Source organism: Dermacentor andersoni, chromosome 2 (assembly GCF_023375885.2).
Source record: "Dermacentor andersoni chromosome 2, qqDerAnde1_hic_scaffold, whole genome shotgun sequence".
NCBI lineage: Eukaryota > Metazoa > Arthropoda > Arachnida > Ixodida > Ixodidae > Dermacentor > Dermacentor andersoni.
Window position 1 is genome coordinate 24,073,662 of NC_092815.1, and position 17,027 is coordinate 24,090,688.

The 17,027-nt window shown below is 47.9% G+C and overlaps 1 pseudogene; it reads right to left on the reverse strand.

Moving 5' to 3' along the window:
• Window positions 1-14,370: 14,370 nt before the first annotated feature.
• LOC126542775 (legumain pseudogene) lies at window positions 14,371-15,815 on the reverse strand (annotated as a pseudogene).
• Window positions 15,816-17,027: the final 1,212 nt, after the last annotated feature.

Below are 17,027 nucleotides of genomic sequence, written 5' to 3' on the forward strand. Positions count from 1 at the left end.
TTTTATTTGCTTTGGTGTGCCTGTGACTTGTTGGCCACTACAACTGTAGTTTTATGCAGGTTAACTGCTATTTTTATTATTTTCTAATTCTATAAGTAACATGTAATTTTCGCATCAGAAGCCACCTATCTGCAACATGAAGCTACGTACGAAAATTTTATTGATATCGTGTCATTTTATGCGCGCTTGGTGGAATGTTGATCCGGGACAATGATCTCAGAAAGCAATATTATAGTGAAATAAACTAGGTTTATTAACTGCGTGGCGCAAAGAGATGGAGATGACCAATGCACTTCTAGGTAAATCTAGGGGTACTTAGACATATATATGCACGACATATATGCAAGAGAAAAATTATCAACTATTATAAATGCGCTCATCGAAAAAGTGAAAACTCCCGACCGGAATAGGAGTGTTTCTTTTAAACGCTGCACTATTGGCCTCGAGTTCCACCACTGGAAAAGCTGGCGCCACCGTCGGCGTGACGTGGCATGAGGGAACACGCGGACACAGCGGCCGCGTCGGCTGCTTCGGAAGCGCCGAAGCGAGCTGAAAACGAAAGCTTAAAGTCGCACCTGCGCCGCGGTTCTGATTAAGTGGTGCGGCTTTACCGCGTTTGGTGTCTGCTTGACAACATCTGAAACTACCATAATAGGTAGTGGCTGCCTTTGGAGGCGTGCAGCATGGTAGGCTACTGCTCGGTGTCGCAGTGCCGGACGCTCGCAACGGAGCCCGGTGTCAGCCTTATTCACACGTAGCCACAGGGCAAGGAGCTGCGTGAAGCTTGGCTGGCGAAACTTAAAACCAGCAGACAGCCATAGGCTACGACACGTGTATGCAGCAAGCACAGACGCGAGGAACATTTCTGCTACGGCGGCGGGACTGCGATGTTCTGTGAGTAGCAGAAAACGCGCACCGAGACGCTCGCCCGCGCCGGCTGCCCGGCTAATGTCATGACGGTTTGGTCAGTGAACTTGTTGATGCTAGATACTGACAAGTTCAATGGAACGGAAAGAGAGCGGTAAGACGCACATTATAAAAAGGCACGGCATATGGTCATGTTCGTGTTATGGATTAATGCACTGGATTACGAAAATGAAGCAGAGGGAAATCGCACGCTGAGAAGATCGATAAACATGCAGTGCGACGCAACTTGAGAAATTGTATTGAAATGTCCAAGAATATAGAAGACAAAAAAAAAAAAGATTGAATCGTCGCGACGGCACATCACAGTCGCCGTAGGCGTCGAAGTCTCTATAACGAAATTATTTTTGAACAGTTCTGATAGCGTCCACGCAACAATGGTTGCTAGCGTACTGGGAAATGCTCATATGCTGCGGCCTAAAGCTCACGGCACGGTGCGAAAATGCGCTCACAGCGAAAGCAAAACATTGTGCGTGGACATGCATGCATGCAGATGCGCAGTCTGTCGCCGTGAACCCATGCGATGGCTTCACGCATTGAGGCTTCGTTCTGTTATGCGCCATTTGGTTATACAGACCGCCCACTATAAGAACATATTTAACATAGTTTGCGCTAAGCGAGTGCCGACCTTTCACGCAAGAAGCCGGTTCGGGAGATTCCATCGCGGCGACCGCGCGTAGTGGCGTTCACTGTACGTATTCGGTAAAGAGATAGCGTCTGTAAAGGTTTCTGTGCTTTAAATTTGCCCAAGATTATTATATCGACAGTCAAAAACTTCCCTCGTTTTGAAAGTACCTACTTAAAGGTCCAGGAGGGCTGCCGCGTGGTGTTTTTATTGAGCGCCATAAGCGAAACCTACGGGGAGCGCGCCGCGTGATCCCTCATACTACGCAAGGGAGGCGCTTCCGACAGATGGCGACTCCGTAACTCCTCGCCGCCAATAGCCCTAGGTGAACCAGACGACTTTCGGAGAAAAGGAATCAAGGCAATTATTGGACGTTAATATGAACAAGAGTGTTAGAGAACAAATATTGCCTATTACACAGACTAAATCGGGGAGACCGCGAACTCTTTACCAATGTAATCTCTGTGGCCTGTCTGGCGATCTCCTTCAATGTGCCAGCAGGCGAAATGAAGTAGAAACATATAGTCTAATCGAATGGTATATGCTGTTCCGGTCGTATTCGACTTCAGAATTTACTATTAAAATTATCGAACAGCCGTTTTCGTTCGAATGTAACGCATAACAGCACTTTTGAAGTCTCGAAAGTTGGGGGCCGATGCAAGTGAGGACTGCTTACGAATGATAGTGCTGCTGGAAAGCCGGGGCTGTTGCGCAGAGACGATCTAGTTCCCGAGAGAATTAACGTACGGGTGCTAATCAGTTCTGCTGAACAAGTTCTTAGTCGTCATTTATATAAACGCCCCATTTTGTGCCAGCCTGTAAATCTGCTAACTTTATTCAGGCAACGAAAACATTTTTTTGACAGTCTCGCCATGTTAACCCATTAAAACTGGGTGCCAAATGTGGTACCACATTTACCTTCTTCACCGGACACAGCAGAGATCTACAAATATCTCTACGTGTATGTGAGGCATGCCGTTCTTTTAATTGCTTCATTATTGTCCTTGTGATAGTGCATCAGATAAATGAAAGCAGCCGTATTTAATGCAAAAGCTGTTTAGTTGAACGGACGTACTATTGGGAACGGCCGGCATTACATTTAGTATGAAATGTGAGGTAATCGTAACATGTTTTCTCAGAAATCAGGCTCTAGAATAATTTCTCTCGTTTACACCCCTAGAAAAACGTCGAAGGACGCAGCTACCTTCCTTTTCTATAATTAAAAAAATTCGGGCGTCTTAGGTCTGGCGATATGATTATGATTATAGTTCTCACCACCTGGGGTTCTTAACATGCTCCTGAACATAAGTACACGAGTTTTTCCATTTCGTTCCCACCAAATTCCGCGACCAGGTTTGAACCCGTGAGCTCTAGTTTAGCAGTGCAACGCCATATCCACTATGTAGCCAAATTAGGCTACCGCCCCGTTTTCTTTCTTTCCTTTTTTCCTTTTTTCTTTTTGTTAAGCATGGACTGGACAAAAAATTTTACGCAGCTTAAGGGACGAGGATTACTATATATAATGGCTTTCTAAAGCTGTTTCCTAAGACTGAGTGGCTCTGAAAAAAAAAAAAAGAAGATGATTAAATGGCTATGCCTTCAATTTACCCGTCAAGACAGAAGCATACATTCGTTTGCATTTGATAAGAATGTGAAATTCCTTCGTTTCTATAGCACGAAAACTATAAGGGAAAAGTGAACAAATTTGCAGCGCTTTAAGAGAGATCATTAAACACTAGCTGTGCCCCAATTCGCGCCGTTCACACAAGCAGGCACAGCAAGTCACGCGCAACTATGCAAACGTTCGTCCTCTAAACAGCTTTCATGGCCTTCAGGCTTCTCTACTTTCATTAGCGATTGGGGTCAATCCGAATCAAACGTTTAGATCATACTTAAAATAAGGACGGACAAAGTCAATTGTGATTGAAAATGACTGTATCAGCGCTCGGTCCGAATTTAGTTCTATCTGGATCGAGGTAGTCCGCGATCGAAAGTGTCCCCTTGTCAGCGGTGTGAATCACCACCGATTTGTGCATTCGCCCGACTTTCTTCGTGACGGAATAACCGCGAATTGCACGTTGGCAGCAGCCAGTGATCGCTCTACCTGTTAATAAACAGACCGATCGCACGTGGAGCAACGCGAACGATCCTGCGCGCGAGAACGCGCCCGGTTAGCACTCGTCGCAAGCCAAGCAAACGAAAAAAAAAAGAAAGGAAGCTGCCGTGCACGTGACATATGTCGTCGCTGAAGGTGGCGGGGCGCGGGAGCCCCTCGTTAGACAGACGGGCGAATTGTGAGAACATCTCCCCAATATCCACGCTATAGAATATATTCTAGTTCACCAGGCAGCCGAGCGCTGGAGTGACCGTGTGCCACAGAGGTAGGTGAGCTCATCTTCTAAGAAGGTAAATTTATCTTACCCATTTCTGTTTCAGACTGCGCGCTGTATTATATGCATATAGGAGTTGTCATCGGGCGCTGCGCTGCGCATTCGCGATGCACGTATGTAGCTGCAGGTTGTCTAAATTTGTTGCTGAAAGGAAACACATCGGCGTTTAGTGCTTAGGCAAGGGAATGTACGCATCTGGTGAATGCGAAGTGGGGTTAAGTGCAACGTTATAGGCGCTTTCGGTCTACTGATGCCGAAAACGACGCGCGGCCTGCTATGATTGGCCACAGTTCAGTCAGTCAAGTCCAGCATGCGACGTCGTAGCCTCTACCCCCAGTACACTCGTCTGCACCAGCCTGGTTAAAAGAAAGGACACTATTTTCTCTGGCGCTAGCCCACCCGCATGCACGCACGGATGTTAGAGGTACGCCGTGCAGGCCAGGAGCAGGTGTCCCAGTTGAGAAGAGATTTATTAGCGGCTCCTTATGCAAAGGGCACAGCGACCGGGAACGGCGAGGCACCGTCCAAGAAGACGCCAGCAACCAGCAGCGCGCGCAGAGCCGAGCCGCCCGTTGGCGATGCGGCTGTACAGCGAGACGCGTCTTTTTCACAATCTTCTTCACAGAGTGTTTAGGCTCCCCACAGGAGCCGTAGGCCGGTGAAGCGGCGAGCCCAAGCCGGTAGCGATATGCCCCTGTCCAGCAGCAGCCGACTCTCGAGCGCAGCGAGAGCGAAGTATTCCTGCGAGCAAGGCCACGCTGCGGCAGTGGCCGCGGAGGGCGGCCCAGGTACATCCGCTTGTCCGGGTGGCAAACCAGTAGATGTCGTCGCAGCCTGTGCCGTGTAAAGTCTGCAGCTGTCACTGCAAAGCTGAGAAGGACCGCGGAGTGGTGGACACTCCTTGCAAGGGCATCGGCCTCCTCGTTGCCCGTGATCCCCACGTGGGCCGGAAGCCAGCGCAAGGACAACGAGCAGCCCGCCTCTAGGAGTGCCGTTAGCCTGGTCGAGAGTAAAAAATTATGAGGTTTTACGTGCCAAAACCACTTTTTGAGTATGAGGTTCGCCGTAGTGGATGACTTCGGAAATTTCGACCACCTGGGGTTCTTTAACGTGCAACTAAATCTAAGTGCATGGGTGTTTTCGCATTTCGCCCCCATCGAAATGCGGCCGCCGTGGCTGGGATTCGATCCCGCGACCTTGTGCTCAGTAGCCTAACACCATAACCACTGAGCAACCAAGGCGGGTCTGGTCGAGAGTAGGGCGAGCCCCAGGCTGGGCCTATCGGGCATCTGCAGGCTGAGAACACCCGCCTTGGAGTCGCAGAAGATGGCGGCCGGGGTTGATGGCATTTCTTCCGCGAGTAGGTTGACGGCAAGGTGGAAGCCTGCTACCTCCGATGCTGTTGAGCTCCCGTGTACCGGGAGGAGACACAGCTTGCTCATCTGCAGAGCGGGTGCTACGCAGGCTGCCATTGATGAGCCTGTGTCTATAGTACCACCGAGCCGTCGGCAAAAATGTGGAGGTGGTCCCCGTGCCTCTCGTGGAGGAGAGAGACTGCCGTCTGCTGGAGGGAAGTGGTAGGGGAGCGTCTCTTCGAGTCGCCCAGTGGAAGGTGCAACCAGTGGAACGGCGTACCGCAGGCGTGGTGTGGCAGCGGCGTCATAGAGCCACAGGGCCCACCTGGATGTATAGCTGTGTCCCCTGGGCAAGAAGGTGAGATACTGCCTTGCGAACCCGAGTGGTGTGGACAAGCAGCCCCTTTGTAGCGGGGAACCACGTCAGCGGGTAGACTATCCGTAGATCAAGGTAAAGAAATCCGGTCAAGAAAGTTGGCAACCAAGTACAGGGTGATTGAAAGTGTAAATAGACACCCAGAATTCACCAAAAAGAAAGTGAGAGAAACAGAGTAAATTGGATGCAAATAATGGATACAACACAGACCATGGAGATTTGCAAGAATGGCAAGAAAAAAACTTAGAAGGGAAAATCTGTACAGTAACACAAACGGCAATGCCTTGCTGGTTGATGTTCGATCTGGTTGCCTAAGGACAAAAATACCGGAGCAAATATTTACGACAGTATGAGGCATGTGTCTGCTGCAGCAAAATTCGGGAGACCACTCAGTACATCCTAATGAAATGCTAAGGTATTGACCCAGCGAAACCCGTAGGTAACGTACACCTTCCAAAAGCGCTTCGTTTTAAAGTGCTTGTCATCAACCGGTCAACAGTCGAGATAAGCAAGGTACGTTTAGAATATTGGTGGAGGAAAAGCAGGGAAGCGATACGACCGGGCCCGTTACAGGCATAGGTAACGGTACAACGTAGGTATAAAAATATTAAGGAACAAAGGTTAAAGAGATGTATTGTAAACGCTAGAATGAAAAGCCTGTACAGCATGCTTGATTAACTCAAGCAGGCCAGTCACTGCCCGTTGCAAAAGGTATTCCAATAAATCGTCATCATTATCATCGAGGGCTGTCTCCGCTCGGGGAAGCGGCGGACGTTTACTACCCGCTTGGTTTCTTAGAGCGCAGCTCTTAGGCGCCCGTTCCTCCGTTCGGCGTCGGCGTGTCTCGTCTTATGCCCCGTTCACACTGAGACATTCGGCGTCTGGAGCGGCGCCCAGTTCTGGGTTCCGCCGAACTGGGCGCCGCTCCAGACGCCGAAAGCGAACGCGGAATGAAAGCGAACGCGGAGCGCAGCGGGCGATGAAAGAAGAGAGCGCGAGGAGGAAAGTGGAGGAGGAGGCTACAGTGAAAGCACTAGGCGGAAAGTAGAGGAGGAGAGTATGGCGTAAGGTTAAGGAGGAAACCAGAGTGCCGGACGAGACTACGAGATGGCGCCATGCGCCCGCGCCGCTTAGAGTTGCTGTATATGCTACCACAGGCTACCTGTAGTAGCATATACAGTAACTCTAGCGCCGCTTTCCTCCTGTTTTTCCTACTCGCTGTCGCCGCGCAGGCGCTTGCCGCGCGCTGACTGGCTGCGGCACGCGAAACCGCCCTATCAGAGGACCCTGTCGTCAAGGAGACGTCATGAAACTTGTTTTAGTTATTTTTTACTTCCTTCCGGTCGCTATTCGTGGGCAACATGGGGACCGTGCTGCCACGGCGCACGTGCGTTTTGCAAGTATTGCAAGTTAGGTGAGCTTCGTTTGCCGGAAGAATGCCTGGTTGCTGCACTTTTCAATGCAGCAGCAGTCGGGAAAAAGAACTAGCATTGTTTGTAATCCCCGAAGGTAAACGAGTCGTCGTGCGGTAAAAACAATGGCTCCTCAACATCGGAAAAAAAGACTTTGCACATATGAAACACGCCATTCTTTGCGAGGCAAGTGCTGTACTTCTCCAGATACTTGTAGGCAAAGTAACACGAAGATTTTTATAATTTTTGCAAGCGTTAAATTCATCACGGTGCAGCACTGCACATTCAACGCGTGGAAAACATAGTTTTTTTTTTATTGCGAAGCAATACTACTTTAGGTCGCACTTCAACCCGTTCCGAGGCGAGGCGGTGGTAGGCACCATTGACCTTTAGCGTGACCTCGCTGCGTGACGTCACATCACGTGACCTAGAGTGACGTCACACCAGCTGTGTAAAAACGGGGCCCCATCTCACGCCGTCGCGAGGCGAGGCGGTAGCCACCAACGGCGGCCTAACTCCCGCTCCTCTCACCAGGGGCGCTACGGTCGGTGTGACGTCACACCAGCTGTGTAAAAACGAAGCCCCATCTCACGCCGTCGCGAGGTGAGGCGGTAGCCACCAACCGCCTCGCAATCCTCGCACTATTGCTTCGCAATCACCAGGCTTAACCAAGCTAAGCCACGGCAGTTTTTTTTTTCGAACAGTTCGCGTCATGGTACAGTGTTTTCGCGTTCACGTTATTTTAAGCCAGACATCCTTCATAATGTTGTGTCTGCGACTCAGCGTTCGGTTTAATAATGATGTGCCACGTTTTCCTTCATAACTTTTGTGTATAGCAGTTGAGAAGCCATGGAAGCACGATACGTTTTGTTCTTTGTATGTTTAAGTGCCTCTCTGTGCGGCAAAAATAATTTTTTTTTTCTTACAAGCATTTTTTTAAAGGTGCAAGGCATGTATTATATTATGAGGTTACTCAGAAGATCACTAACGTTTTCGACATACATACAAGAAAAACTGCTCCATACGTCCGTCGTTTTCATGGGACGATGTAATTAAATAGAAATGCGCGGAGTGTTTCTTTATCTCATAAAATTATTTTCGCCAGTAAGTAAAAGAAAAACTCCTTCAGGTCACAATAACTACTCCGAGGCTAATGCCCGAAAGCATTTCTTTTTCTTTTTGCGAATCGCCTACCAGTCGCGAACGCATAATCACGCCTGCAAATCTCTGAACCACTTTTTTCATTCCTTAATTAGTACTCGCGTCCCTATAAGCTCGACAGTTCCGTAGGGTTAAGTCTCGGAAATTCTGGAACACCGGCAGTGAATGGCTTGAAGAAAAAGCGATTGCCCATAAAAATAGTTTCCTGTCAAACCAAATAATCTTATGTTCTTATGCATGAATTGGAGAATGCGGCCTGATTTTTCGTACGCATGTTGTAGGGGCCCAGCCTTCAGCTTGTGATGTTCAGAATAAATAAATAAATATATATATATATATATATATATATATATATATATATATATCGCTTAACCGCAGCTAAAAGTCATGTCGACATCCGCTGTACAGTAAGCAGCCAGCAACACGAAAGAAAATCGCGTAATTGACAGGCTTTATTCGCGGCTTGTCACAGAATACGAGCTATGTGCATTGCATTTGGCCCTTTAGTTCTGGTAAAATGTACACGTTGCATTTCGGTTCATTGTGAAGCGACGTATGCGAAGTTCAAGTGCGCGCGTTATTTCCTTTATTGACTCTACCGCAAGCCCAGAATATGTCTAGCACAGTGGCATTGGCTAAAGTGCTTTCGGTGCCCTCGATAGATTTACTATATAAAAAAAGAACATCATGCATATTTTTGATTATTTTACAGCGAAGCTGCATGTGGCTAGCCGACCGTTCGTCCGTCGCTTTTACGCCGAAAACTCCTCCGGCGCAACTCCATGGCATGCGAGGGGAAAAAGAAAAGAAAGAGAGGCGCGCGCTATTAGCGGCGCCAGTAGTGACGTTGTCACTCTCCGTCGCAGCCATGTGACAGCCAAGCGCGCATGCAGCAGTTTGCAGGTTCGGCGATTTCTCGCCAAATTGCCTACTTTTAGAGGCTCCTGGCGACCGAAAATCGTGCTTGACAAATTGGCAACGTTTGGAGGTGGTAATATGTATAAGCAGTGTCCGAATCATACAGCCCAGCAACAGCCCCAAACGCCAAATCTTGAAGGCCATGCTTTTGTGTCTTCCAAGCTCCTGAAGCAAATTCAGGAGCTGAAAATATATCATAGCCGCCATATGGACAGTAGGACTCTTCGACTTATCCTGGGCTGTCCAGGACTACCCGAGATGCCTCATATGCAACGCTCGTTGACTGAAATGAACGTTTCGGGCAGGCCGGGACTGCCATTGACGGATAATTCAACAGGCCCAAGCAGCTCCCTTTGAGTAACAGGAATTACAGAATCCTAAAAAGATGCTTTTGCGGCCTTCGTACGACGGAAGCAATAGGTGGTGTCCTGATATCAGCCCCAGCGACGGTTACCTCATAATCTCGAAGATTGTCTCCAGAAACGACTGCAACAACTGAGAAGGCGTCATGGCAGTCATGACATTACAGGTGTCAATGTTTATGTGATCGTGCGACGGCGTACGAGGGAGAGAAGTGTGTGACGTCATACAGTTCGCACAGGAACGTTTGAATACGCGTTTGAGTACACGGTCGCGAAATGCGCAGTTGCTGCCGGAGCACAGCGTTGCCCCTTGCGTTGAAACGATAAAGCGCGCTAAGGTAATTCCGCTCGCTGCTGCGGCCGCGCTTGCTCACACCATCGTTTTGAGAGCGAGTATCCGCGCTCATCGACTGTGATGTGTTCATGTTTGCTTGTGCGCGCTCACACCATCGTTGCGAATCAGTTAGTAAGCGAATGTTTCGAAGTTAACTACTATCTTTACTTCGTCTACTAAATTGCTATTGCAATCGATGCTTCGCTTTTTGGCGTACACTGCGACTTTCTTCTATTGAAACATTTGTTGGGCTCTGTAAGATCGTCTTCTGCGCTTTCCTATTGCCTATCAACATGCAAGTTCAATTATGTTCAATTTATTTGTGCATACGCTCGCCTTTTCGCACGAAGGAAATATAGACATGCTAGTAAACTATAGTGAAAACAGTCCGTTTATTAAAAGCCCATTACAATTTCATGTTTTGCCGCCCTTGATCGTAATAGCGGTACTGATATTCGTCTTTGATTCAGGCTACACAGATGGAAATGAAGAGTATTTAAATGCTAGAATTATACGATCATTGTCGCTTTTCTAAAATTGACAATTACAGTCTTAATTTGGTTTACGATAGTTGCTAGAATTTGCCGTTTCCTTTCAGACGCTGGCTTCGCCATCGAAATTAGTGCAGCGTTCACGTAAGCGGAGTGGGCTGGCCTTTTCCGTATATTTAAGCAGCAAAATCGGTATTGTAGGCTTAGAGACTGCGAGATCCCAGCTAGTACACTCGGAAAACGTTCCTAACTTCTGTTTAAAGAAGCAGCCGCACTAGTAAAAGAAGAATATTATTATTACTGTTATATTATGGATGTGATCATGCTTTTGTTGGGGCTACCTCTCTCTCTCTCTTTTAATTGTTGTAATTTATATGGATTCACTTGTATTGATGTCGGAATTTTCTTCCTCTTATGTGTACTTATATCCCGCGTGGAGCACGCGATAAATGTTATTTGAAGGTAGGTCAGCGATTTGCCGTTCATGTCCCGTCCTTCGCGCTGTTCAGACTTCGATACTCTGATGGAAGCGTGACGAGCGAGAAAAATTGGCAAGGCTCACTAAATTATTCCCCTGTTTGCTTCTCGTGTCCTTGGCCTCGTGGAAACTGTCCTGCGCGTACGGAATACGCGACGTGGCGCACGGGCCAACCTTTTCACAAGCTAGAATTTCACAAGCTGGTTCAGCACTGGGAGCTTGATCATGAAAGCGTGATCGACGTGGTTTTGCTCATCGGGAAAAAGCGGGGAGTGGCGGTCGGTTGTAAAACTGCTATACAGTACTAGACTGCCAAATACATTAAATTACAGACTACAAGCTAAAACCACGGTTTGCCATCTAGGCCTCCCCTCCGAAACCGAAAGCAAGTTTCCCTTCTGATAATTTGCGATACTTTCTTTAGCAAACGGAGAACAGTAACGAGGCGTTAACAGACATCTGTTGCGAAATATTTGGCAAGTTTTAAGCATTCGAAAATAAAAGATTTTCGAATGCGAATAGTTAGTGCGGGATAGTCGACTCGTATTCGAAACTTAGAATGTTAGCCAACACCTAGTTTATAACCCTATATAAGCTTCCAACTGAATTTGCACGTCATGACAACGAACCACACCTTTGTAGTGATTCTCTCTTTGCCGGTACCCTTCATGTTCGTTTTGTGCACCACTGCACTATGGCGTCACGATATGGTGCACTATGGTGCAATAGAAAACGAACGGACATCGCAAACCTTACTGCGCCAAGCAGCCATGAGGTAGAAAATCGGTTGGTGGCCGTTTCCGCCTCACAGGTCGTTTGCAGCATTTGTCAAACGTACGAGGCGCACACAGGCAATATCCTTGCACAGCTAATATAGTTCTGGGAATGACTGTTTGACTAATGGTAGGATTAGGGAGTTTTTTTCTTATTACATGATACTTTACAACGATACGTGACATGTTAGGACCTTTGCGCATGCACGTCGTATACAGCGAATTCAGCAGCCACTGAGCAGACGACGTGGCGCGGATGAACACATCTGGAGGGGCATTCGGCCTTCCTATTGGCTAAGAAGTCGTGCAGCTTCCACAGTGCTGTAAACGACTTATGCGATGGAATGTTTACAAGTGGTGGCGCTGAATTTACATGCCCAACTCGCAATACTGTCTAGACGGCAAGGCTCCTTCGTAAGAAACTGAGTTGGGTAGGGTCTGATGAAGCAGAGATGATGTTCTTTCGCATCAGCTTACCGATGTCGAAGAAGCCAAAGCACGCCTTGTCTCGGTGAGAGAACAAATGTTAGCACATTGAAACCGTCGCAGTGTCGAAACTAACGTATTGTTGAGGCTTCTCTGCTTGGCTGGGGTGTGCGTTTGGGGTGGATGGAGTGTGAAACAGATATGTATGCAGAGGCTTATTGAAGGGGCTTTACCACTCAGTGCAACGGGTGGGGGTGATACACAGGTCGTCTAAGGTAAGTGCTTGAGGCATGACATATAAAACTTTATTGCTTGGTACGGCATACTCCGACTCAGTGTTGTCATGTATCTGTCACTTTTCAAGCGAAGCTTTCTTTGCCTCTTCCTTCGACTTTCCCACTGCTGCTGCTTCTGCTGTCAGGCACACCGCGTCGGGGGGAGTTCACAGCGTGTGCATATATACATGACAGGAGCGAGAGGAAAGGCGACAGAAGAAACTCGTTTTCACTCCACCGCGTCGAATGTGCACATTGCCCTTTGGAGCTCCCTGGCCGTCGCCACATTAGCCTGTTGACAGCTGTAATTATCGGTGACTTTCCTCAGAAGCATTGCAGAAACTGCAGCGATTCCCTTTCTACTAAGATGCGAGTCCAGAGGGCACGTAGATAGAACTGTAGGGAGGAGGGAGGGGAAGAGGCAGTTCCCATACAAGGGAGGAAGGGGGAGGTGACGTGAGAAGTCAAGCAAACCCTGCTACTATACGACGGCGCTTGCGGGTACGGTACGGTACAGTACGTTGCTGCTATTTCTGAAAAGTAAACACCATGCAAATATTTCAAGCGGACAAACTACGCAGGGCGTGCAGAAGCAGAGCTGCATTAATTAAAGCACACTGCAGGGTCCAGGCGACACTGCGGTAGCGGTCGACCGTCAAATCAACATTTCTGTGCCCGCCGCGGTAGCTTTGCGGCTATGGCATTGCTAGAGGCCGTGAATTTGATCCCAACCGCGGCAGCCGCATTTAGATGGGGGTGAAATAGAAAACGCACGTGCACCTAACTTTTGGGACACGTTAAAGGACATCACGGTGTCAAAGTTAATCCGGAATCCGACACTACGTCGAGCCCCGTAACTCAATTCAAGTTTAATACTTCTGACACAATGCGATGTGCCATGTGAGGCAATGACTATGCTCAAACCTCTCAGAGGCTATGAAATGTCGGGCACAACAACGCCTCAAGCAAACTCCTCTCCCTTTGTGTTCTGTGTACTACGCAAACAGCAGTGGTTCCCGCAATGTAACGTTTAACATCAACTCACCAATCTCGTGTTAGTATAAGCGTTGAAGAAATTAAGCTTTAGCCGTCAACATCACCGCTAATTATCGTCAGTCAAAGCATCCAGCACGGAATGCTTCGCTTACATCGATTCCCACAGTGCGTGGGATCTGCATAATTTTTTTGAGTAGATATCAGTCTCAACTGCAGGTGACAGAGCAAAACGCTATTACTTAGATTTTTCCTGCTGGTAGTGTAAGCTGCGAATTTCCGGCTCTTCTGGATTTTACAATGTTCTCGACGTTGAAAAAATAATTGTGTTGAAAAAGTCAGTGCCCTTCCACTCAGTCAGTAAGAATGACCAGCGAGGCTAGGTATGTGAGCCCCTTAATGGCGAACTGCTTAACGCCTGATTCACCTCCGCCACGGGTCGGCCCGGTATTGCACTATCCTCGGGATCGGTCCACGCATGAGGAGTGCTTAACGCTTGCTTCACCTTCGCCGCGGGTCAGCCCGGCATAGCACAATCTTCGGGTCAGCACGCGTAGGTAAGTGCTCAATGCCTGCGTCACCTCCGCCACGGGTCGGCCCTGTTTGCACTATCCTTAGGATGTTTTTCTACACGCAGACACAATAGTGAGGAAACTAGCCCTCAACAGCTTCGCTGTAAAACACACTTGTTGTCTTCTCATATTTGTTTTACTCATTAAATTTTCGCTGCGAAAGTAATAGAAAACGTGTCGTAGTCAAGTATTTGTGTTTAAGGCATGTTTAATGCAAATTTGTGTTTAACATGCATGTAAGCATATTGGTACATTTTCTTTCAGAGTGTCATGTATTTATGTGCTAGTCCTCGTGGCTGTCACAACCAGTGGCATGCCCTCATTGGAAATGATATAGTGGTATATCAATGTCTAGAATATTTGTTCTTGTGGTGCCTAGCATTGAGCCCACATATCCTTCGACCAAACAATGACTGCGCAAGCACACACATTCACCAGGTGTTACCATCAACAAAAACAAAGCAGACATCCTCATTTTCACTAACAAGTGACACGGACGCATACACGCTTTCTTTTTTTTATTTTTTCAGTGTGTTCAAATGCCAGATGCGCAACCTGCTTACACAATACCTTTCACTGCGGGAAACCTGCACACGGCGCTGATGGCTGCCTTAATTTCACTGGCTTCATATGCATCGCATGCGTTCACAAGAACTTGCAGTTGGCCCAGTGCGTATGGACTGGCGGGAAGATCGAAGCACTTTCTGCGGAAACTATCGACCGCTTTCTCGTAGCACTGAAAGTCTGATATGCGTTTCTTTGCAGTAAGCAAGTTATTCGCTTGTTCTGCGTTTCCGTAGGTAAGCAGGTGGGCTATCTCACTCACCTTTTCTTTAACAAAGGACCTATTAGCCAAAATGTTCTCCAACTTACTCTCAAGGGCTTGCTTTGAACGTTGATCAGTAGCTGCTTCTATCTTCCTTCTCAGAATGGCTACTGGCACGTCGCGACTGTCAACTGCATCCAATGGCACGATCGGTAAGACGACAGGCTCTGCCATTTTTCCACCTTGAAATTGGTTAACAGTCATGGCGCCAATGCGAAGATCTCCGTACTCCTCTACATGGCTTGTGTTCGTCTCCCTCCTGACAATATTGAACTGACCTATCAAGGTCTCCTTCCTCAAGTTTTCTCTGTCCGAGTCTTCCATCCATTTTACGCTGTATACGTCGCCCAGGTATGTTTCACGGATTGGGTCCCAATAGCAGGCGTACGAAGACTCGTCAGGGTTGGCCGCTGTCGTGGCATAGACGCTGACGTTGTTCGCAAGCATGCCGTCGGCAAACATGGAGCCCGATTCACATGCTTCGACGTAGATCACCATCCTGCCAAACCGACCCTTATTGTGCATCGACCTGATGGCTTCACTCAGGTTCTTAGCATATAAGACGTCGTTTGGGAACGCGATCAAGCCTGGAGCACCGTGATCAGTGAAGTATACGAATATGTGGTCTTGTGGCCCGCTAGCAATCACCTTTCCCGTGCCTCCGCCGCGTGGTCTCCGGCCCTGTAGAACGTCTAGAAAGTTAGCCGGAGTAACCAAATCGCCTGTGTAGTCCTTCACCATTCCCGGATACAGGTTGGAACCGTTGATGTGATTCACGACGACGCCAGGCGTCGGGTTTTCCTCGGCGTAGGCTATGTCGTCATACATCATCACCACGATACGGTTGTCTGGGATGCCGTGGTTTCGCAGCAGGTGGTAAGCGTGGCACACATCGGCCTGGTGCCTGTAATTGTAATAACCACTGGAACCAGCCACCAAAAGCGCCCACAGCTTGACGCTACCTTCATTGTGGTGATTTTCAGTGGGAGCTTCGCCTTGGTATGCTTGACCCATACACCGCAGCGTACAAATGCAGGTAATGCAAGCAAAAATGACAGATGGTGACTGCACCATGATCGTGGCCTATCGTGGGCGCGCACTGGAGTCGGAAAGTGCATGCAGTCTTGCTCCTTTCGCTTGCACCCTTCTTGCTATCCACAATCTGCTCGAACGTGTATCAAGTGACAGTGTTGACGGCGCCGGCGAGATAGAGGAGGGAGTTTCTATAGGCTGAAGCTGACACCGCTGGCACCCGAGGAATGGCGCCACAGATGTGCGATTTCGCGCGTGTCATGCGTGTTCGCTTTAACTGCAGATTTCTCTGGAAACAAACCCGAGGCGCGCACAAACATTCCTTGTCTCAGTTAACCTCCTCTATATCTTCAGTCTCGGACGGCTTAGATACGCGCACGTGGTTCGGATGATTGCTCTGTTTTCGGCAGCACAAAGTGAATGCCACTCGCCCACTCATGCGATCTTTTATTGTGTGTGGTACTGAATCACAGAACCAGTATAGTACAAAACATGAAATCTGATTAGTTGGCCCTAGCGGCGACGTGTTTTCTTTGTGTCTCTCCTTGCGCCCCACACACGCCTTGCTTTTAGTTGCCTTTAATGTAATACTAGTTCTTATAGTTAATGCGCTAAAGATGAAACGAAATGCCGGCATAATTGCTCCTTGATAAATCTGTGTGCGAAGGTAAATGTGTGTGCATCAAATAGTCTTTGTAAAAACTTCCTTTTGCAAGTGCGTGAAAGCGTTATACGACCATGTTACGCTGTTTCACAGTGTGCCTCCCCCCCCCCCCCCCCCAAAGAAAAAAAAAATACTAGGTTACACTTAGCTTATATTTGTTGGAAATAGAGGAATCTTATGTGTAATGTGTAGCGAAATTTTACCGCTCCTTGTTTAATTAGGCGCATTGAAAATAATTACTGAACCCTCATTTTTCTTTGTCATGCGTTATACAAGGTTCATAGTAGGTTTCAACTGTGTTCTCGGTGACCTAACAAGACACTCTGCTTACAGTTGGTTAAAATTAAGGGAACATTATAAGATAGGTGTAGGCATTTTAGAAATGTGTAGATTAATTAAGTAATTGGCAGCAGTATATTACGCATCTAAGCGATTCAGGGCGTTACAGACATGTTTTACAAACAAAGCGGAATTTAGCCCGCTACCATGGGAGAACTTAAACCCCACTTGGATCAAATATATCGACAATGGCGGGGGCACAATGGTAAATCTGCATACAAAGTCGAATATATGTATGTCAAATACAGCTGTTGCGTTATAAAGTGCTTGGAAACGTTAAATGCGTTCAACGTTTCCAACG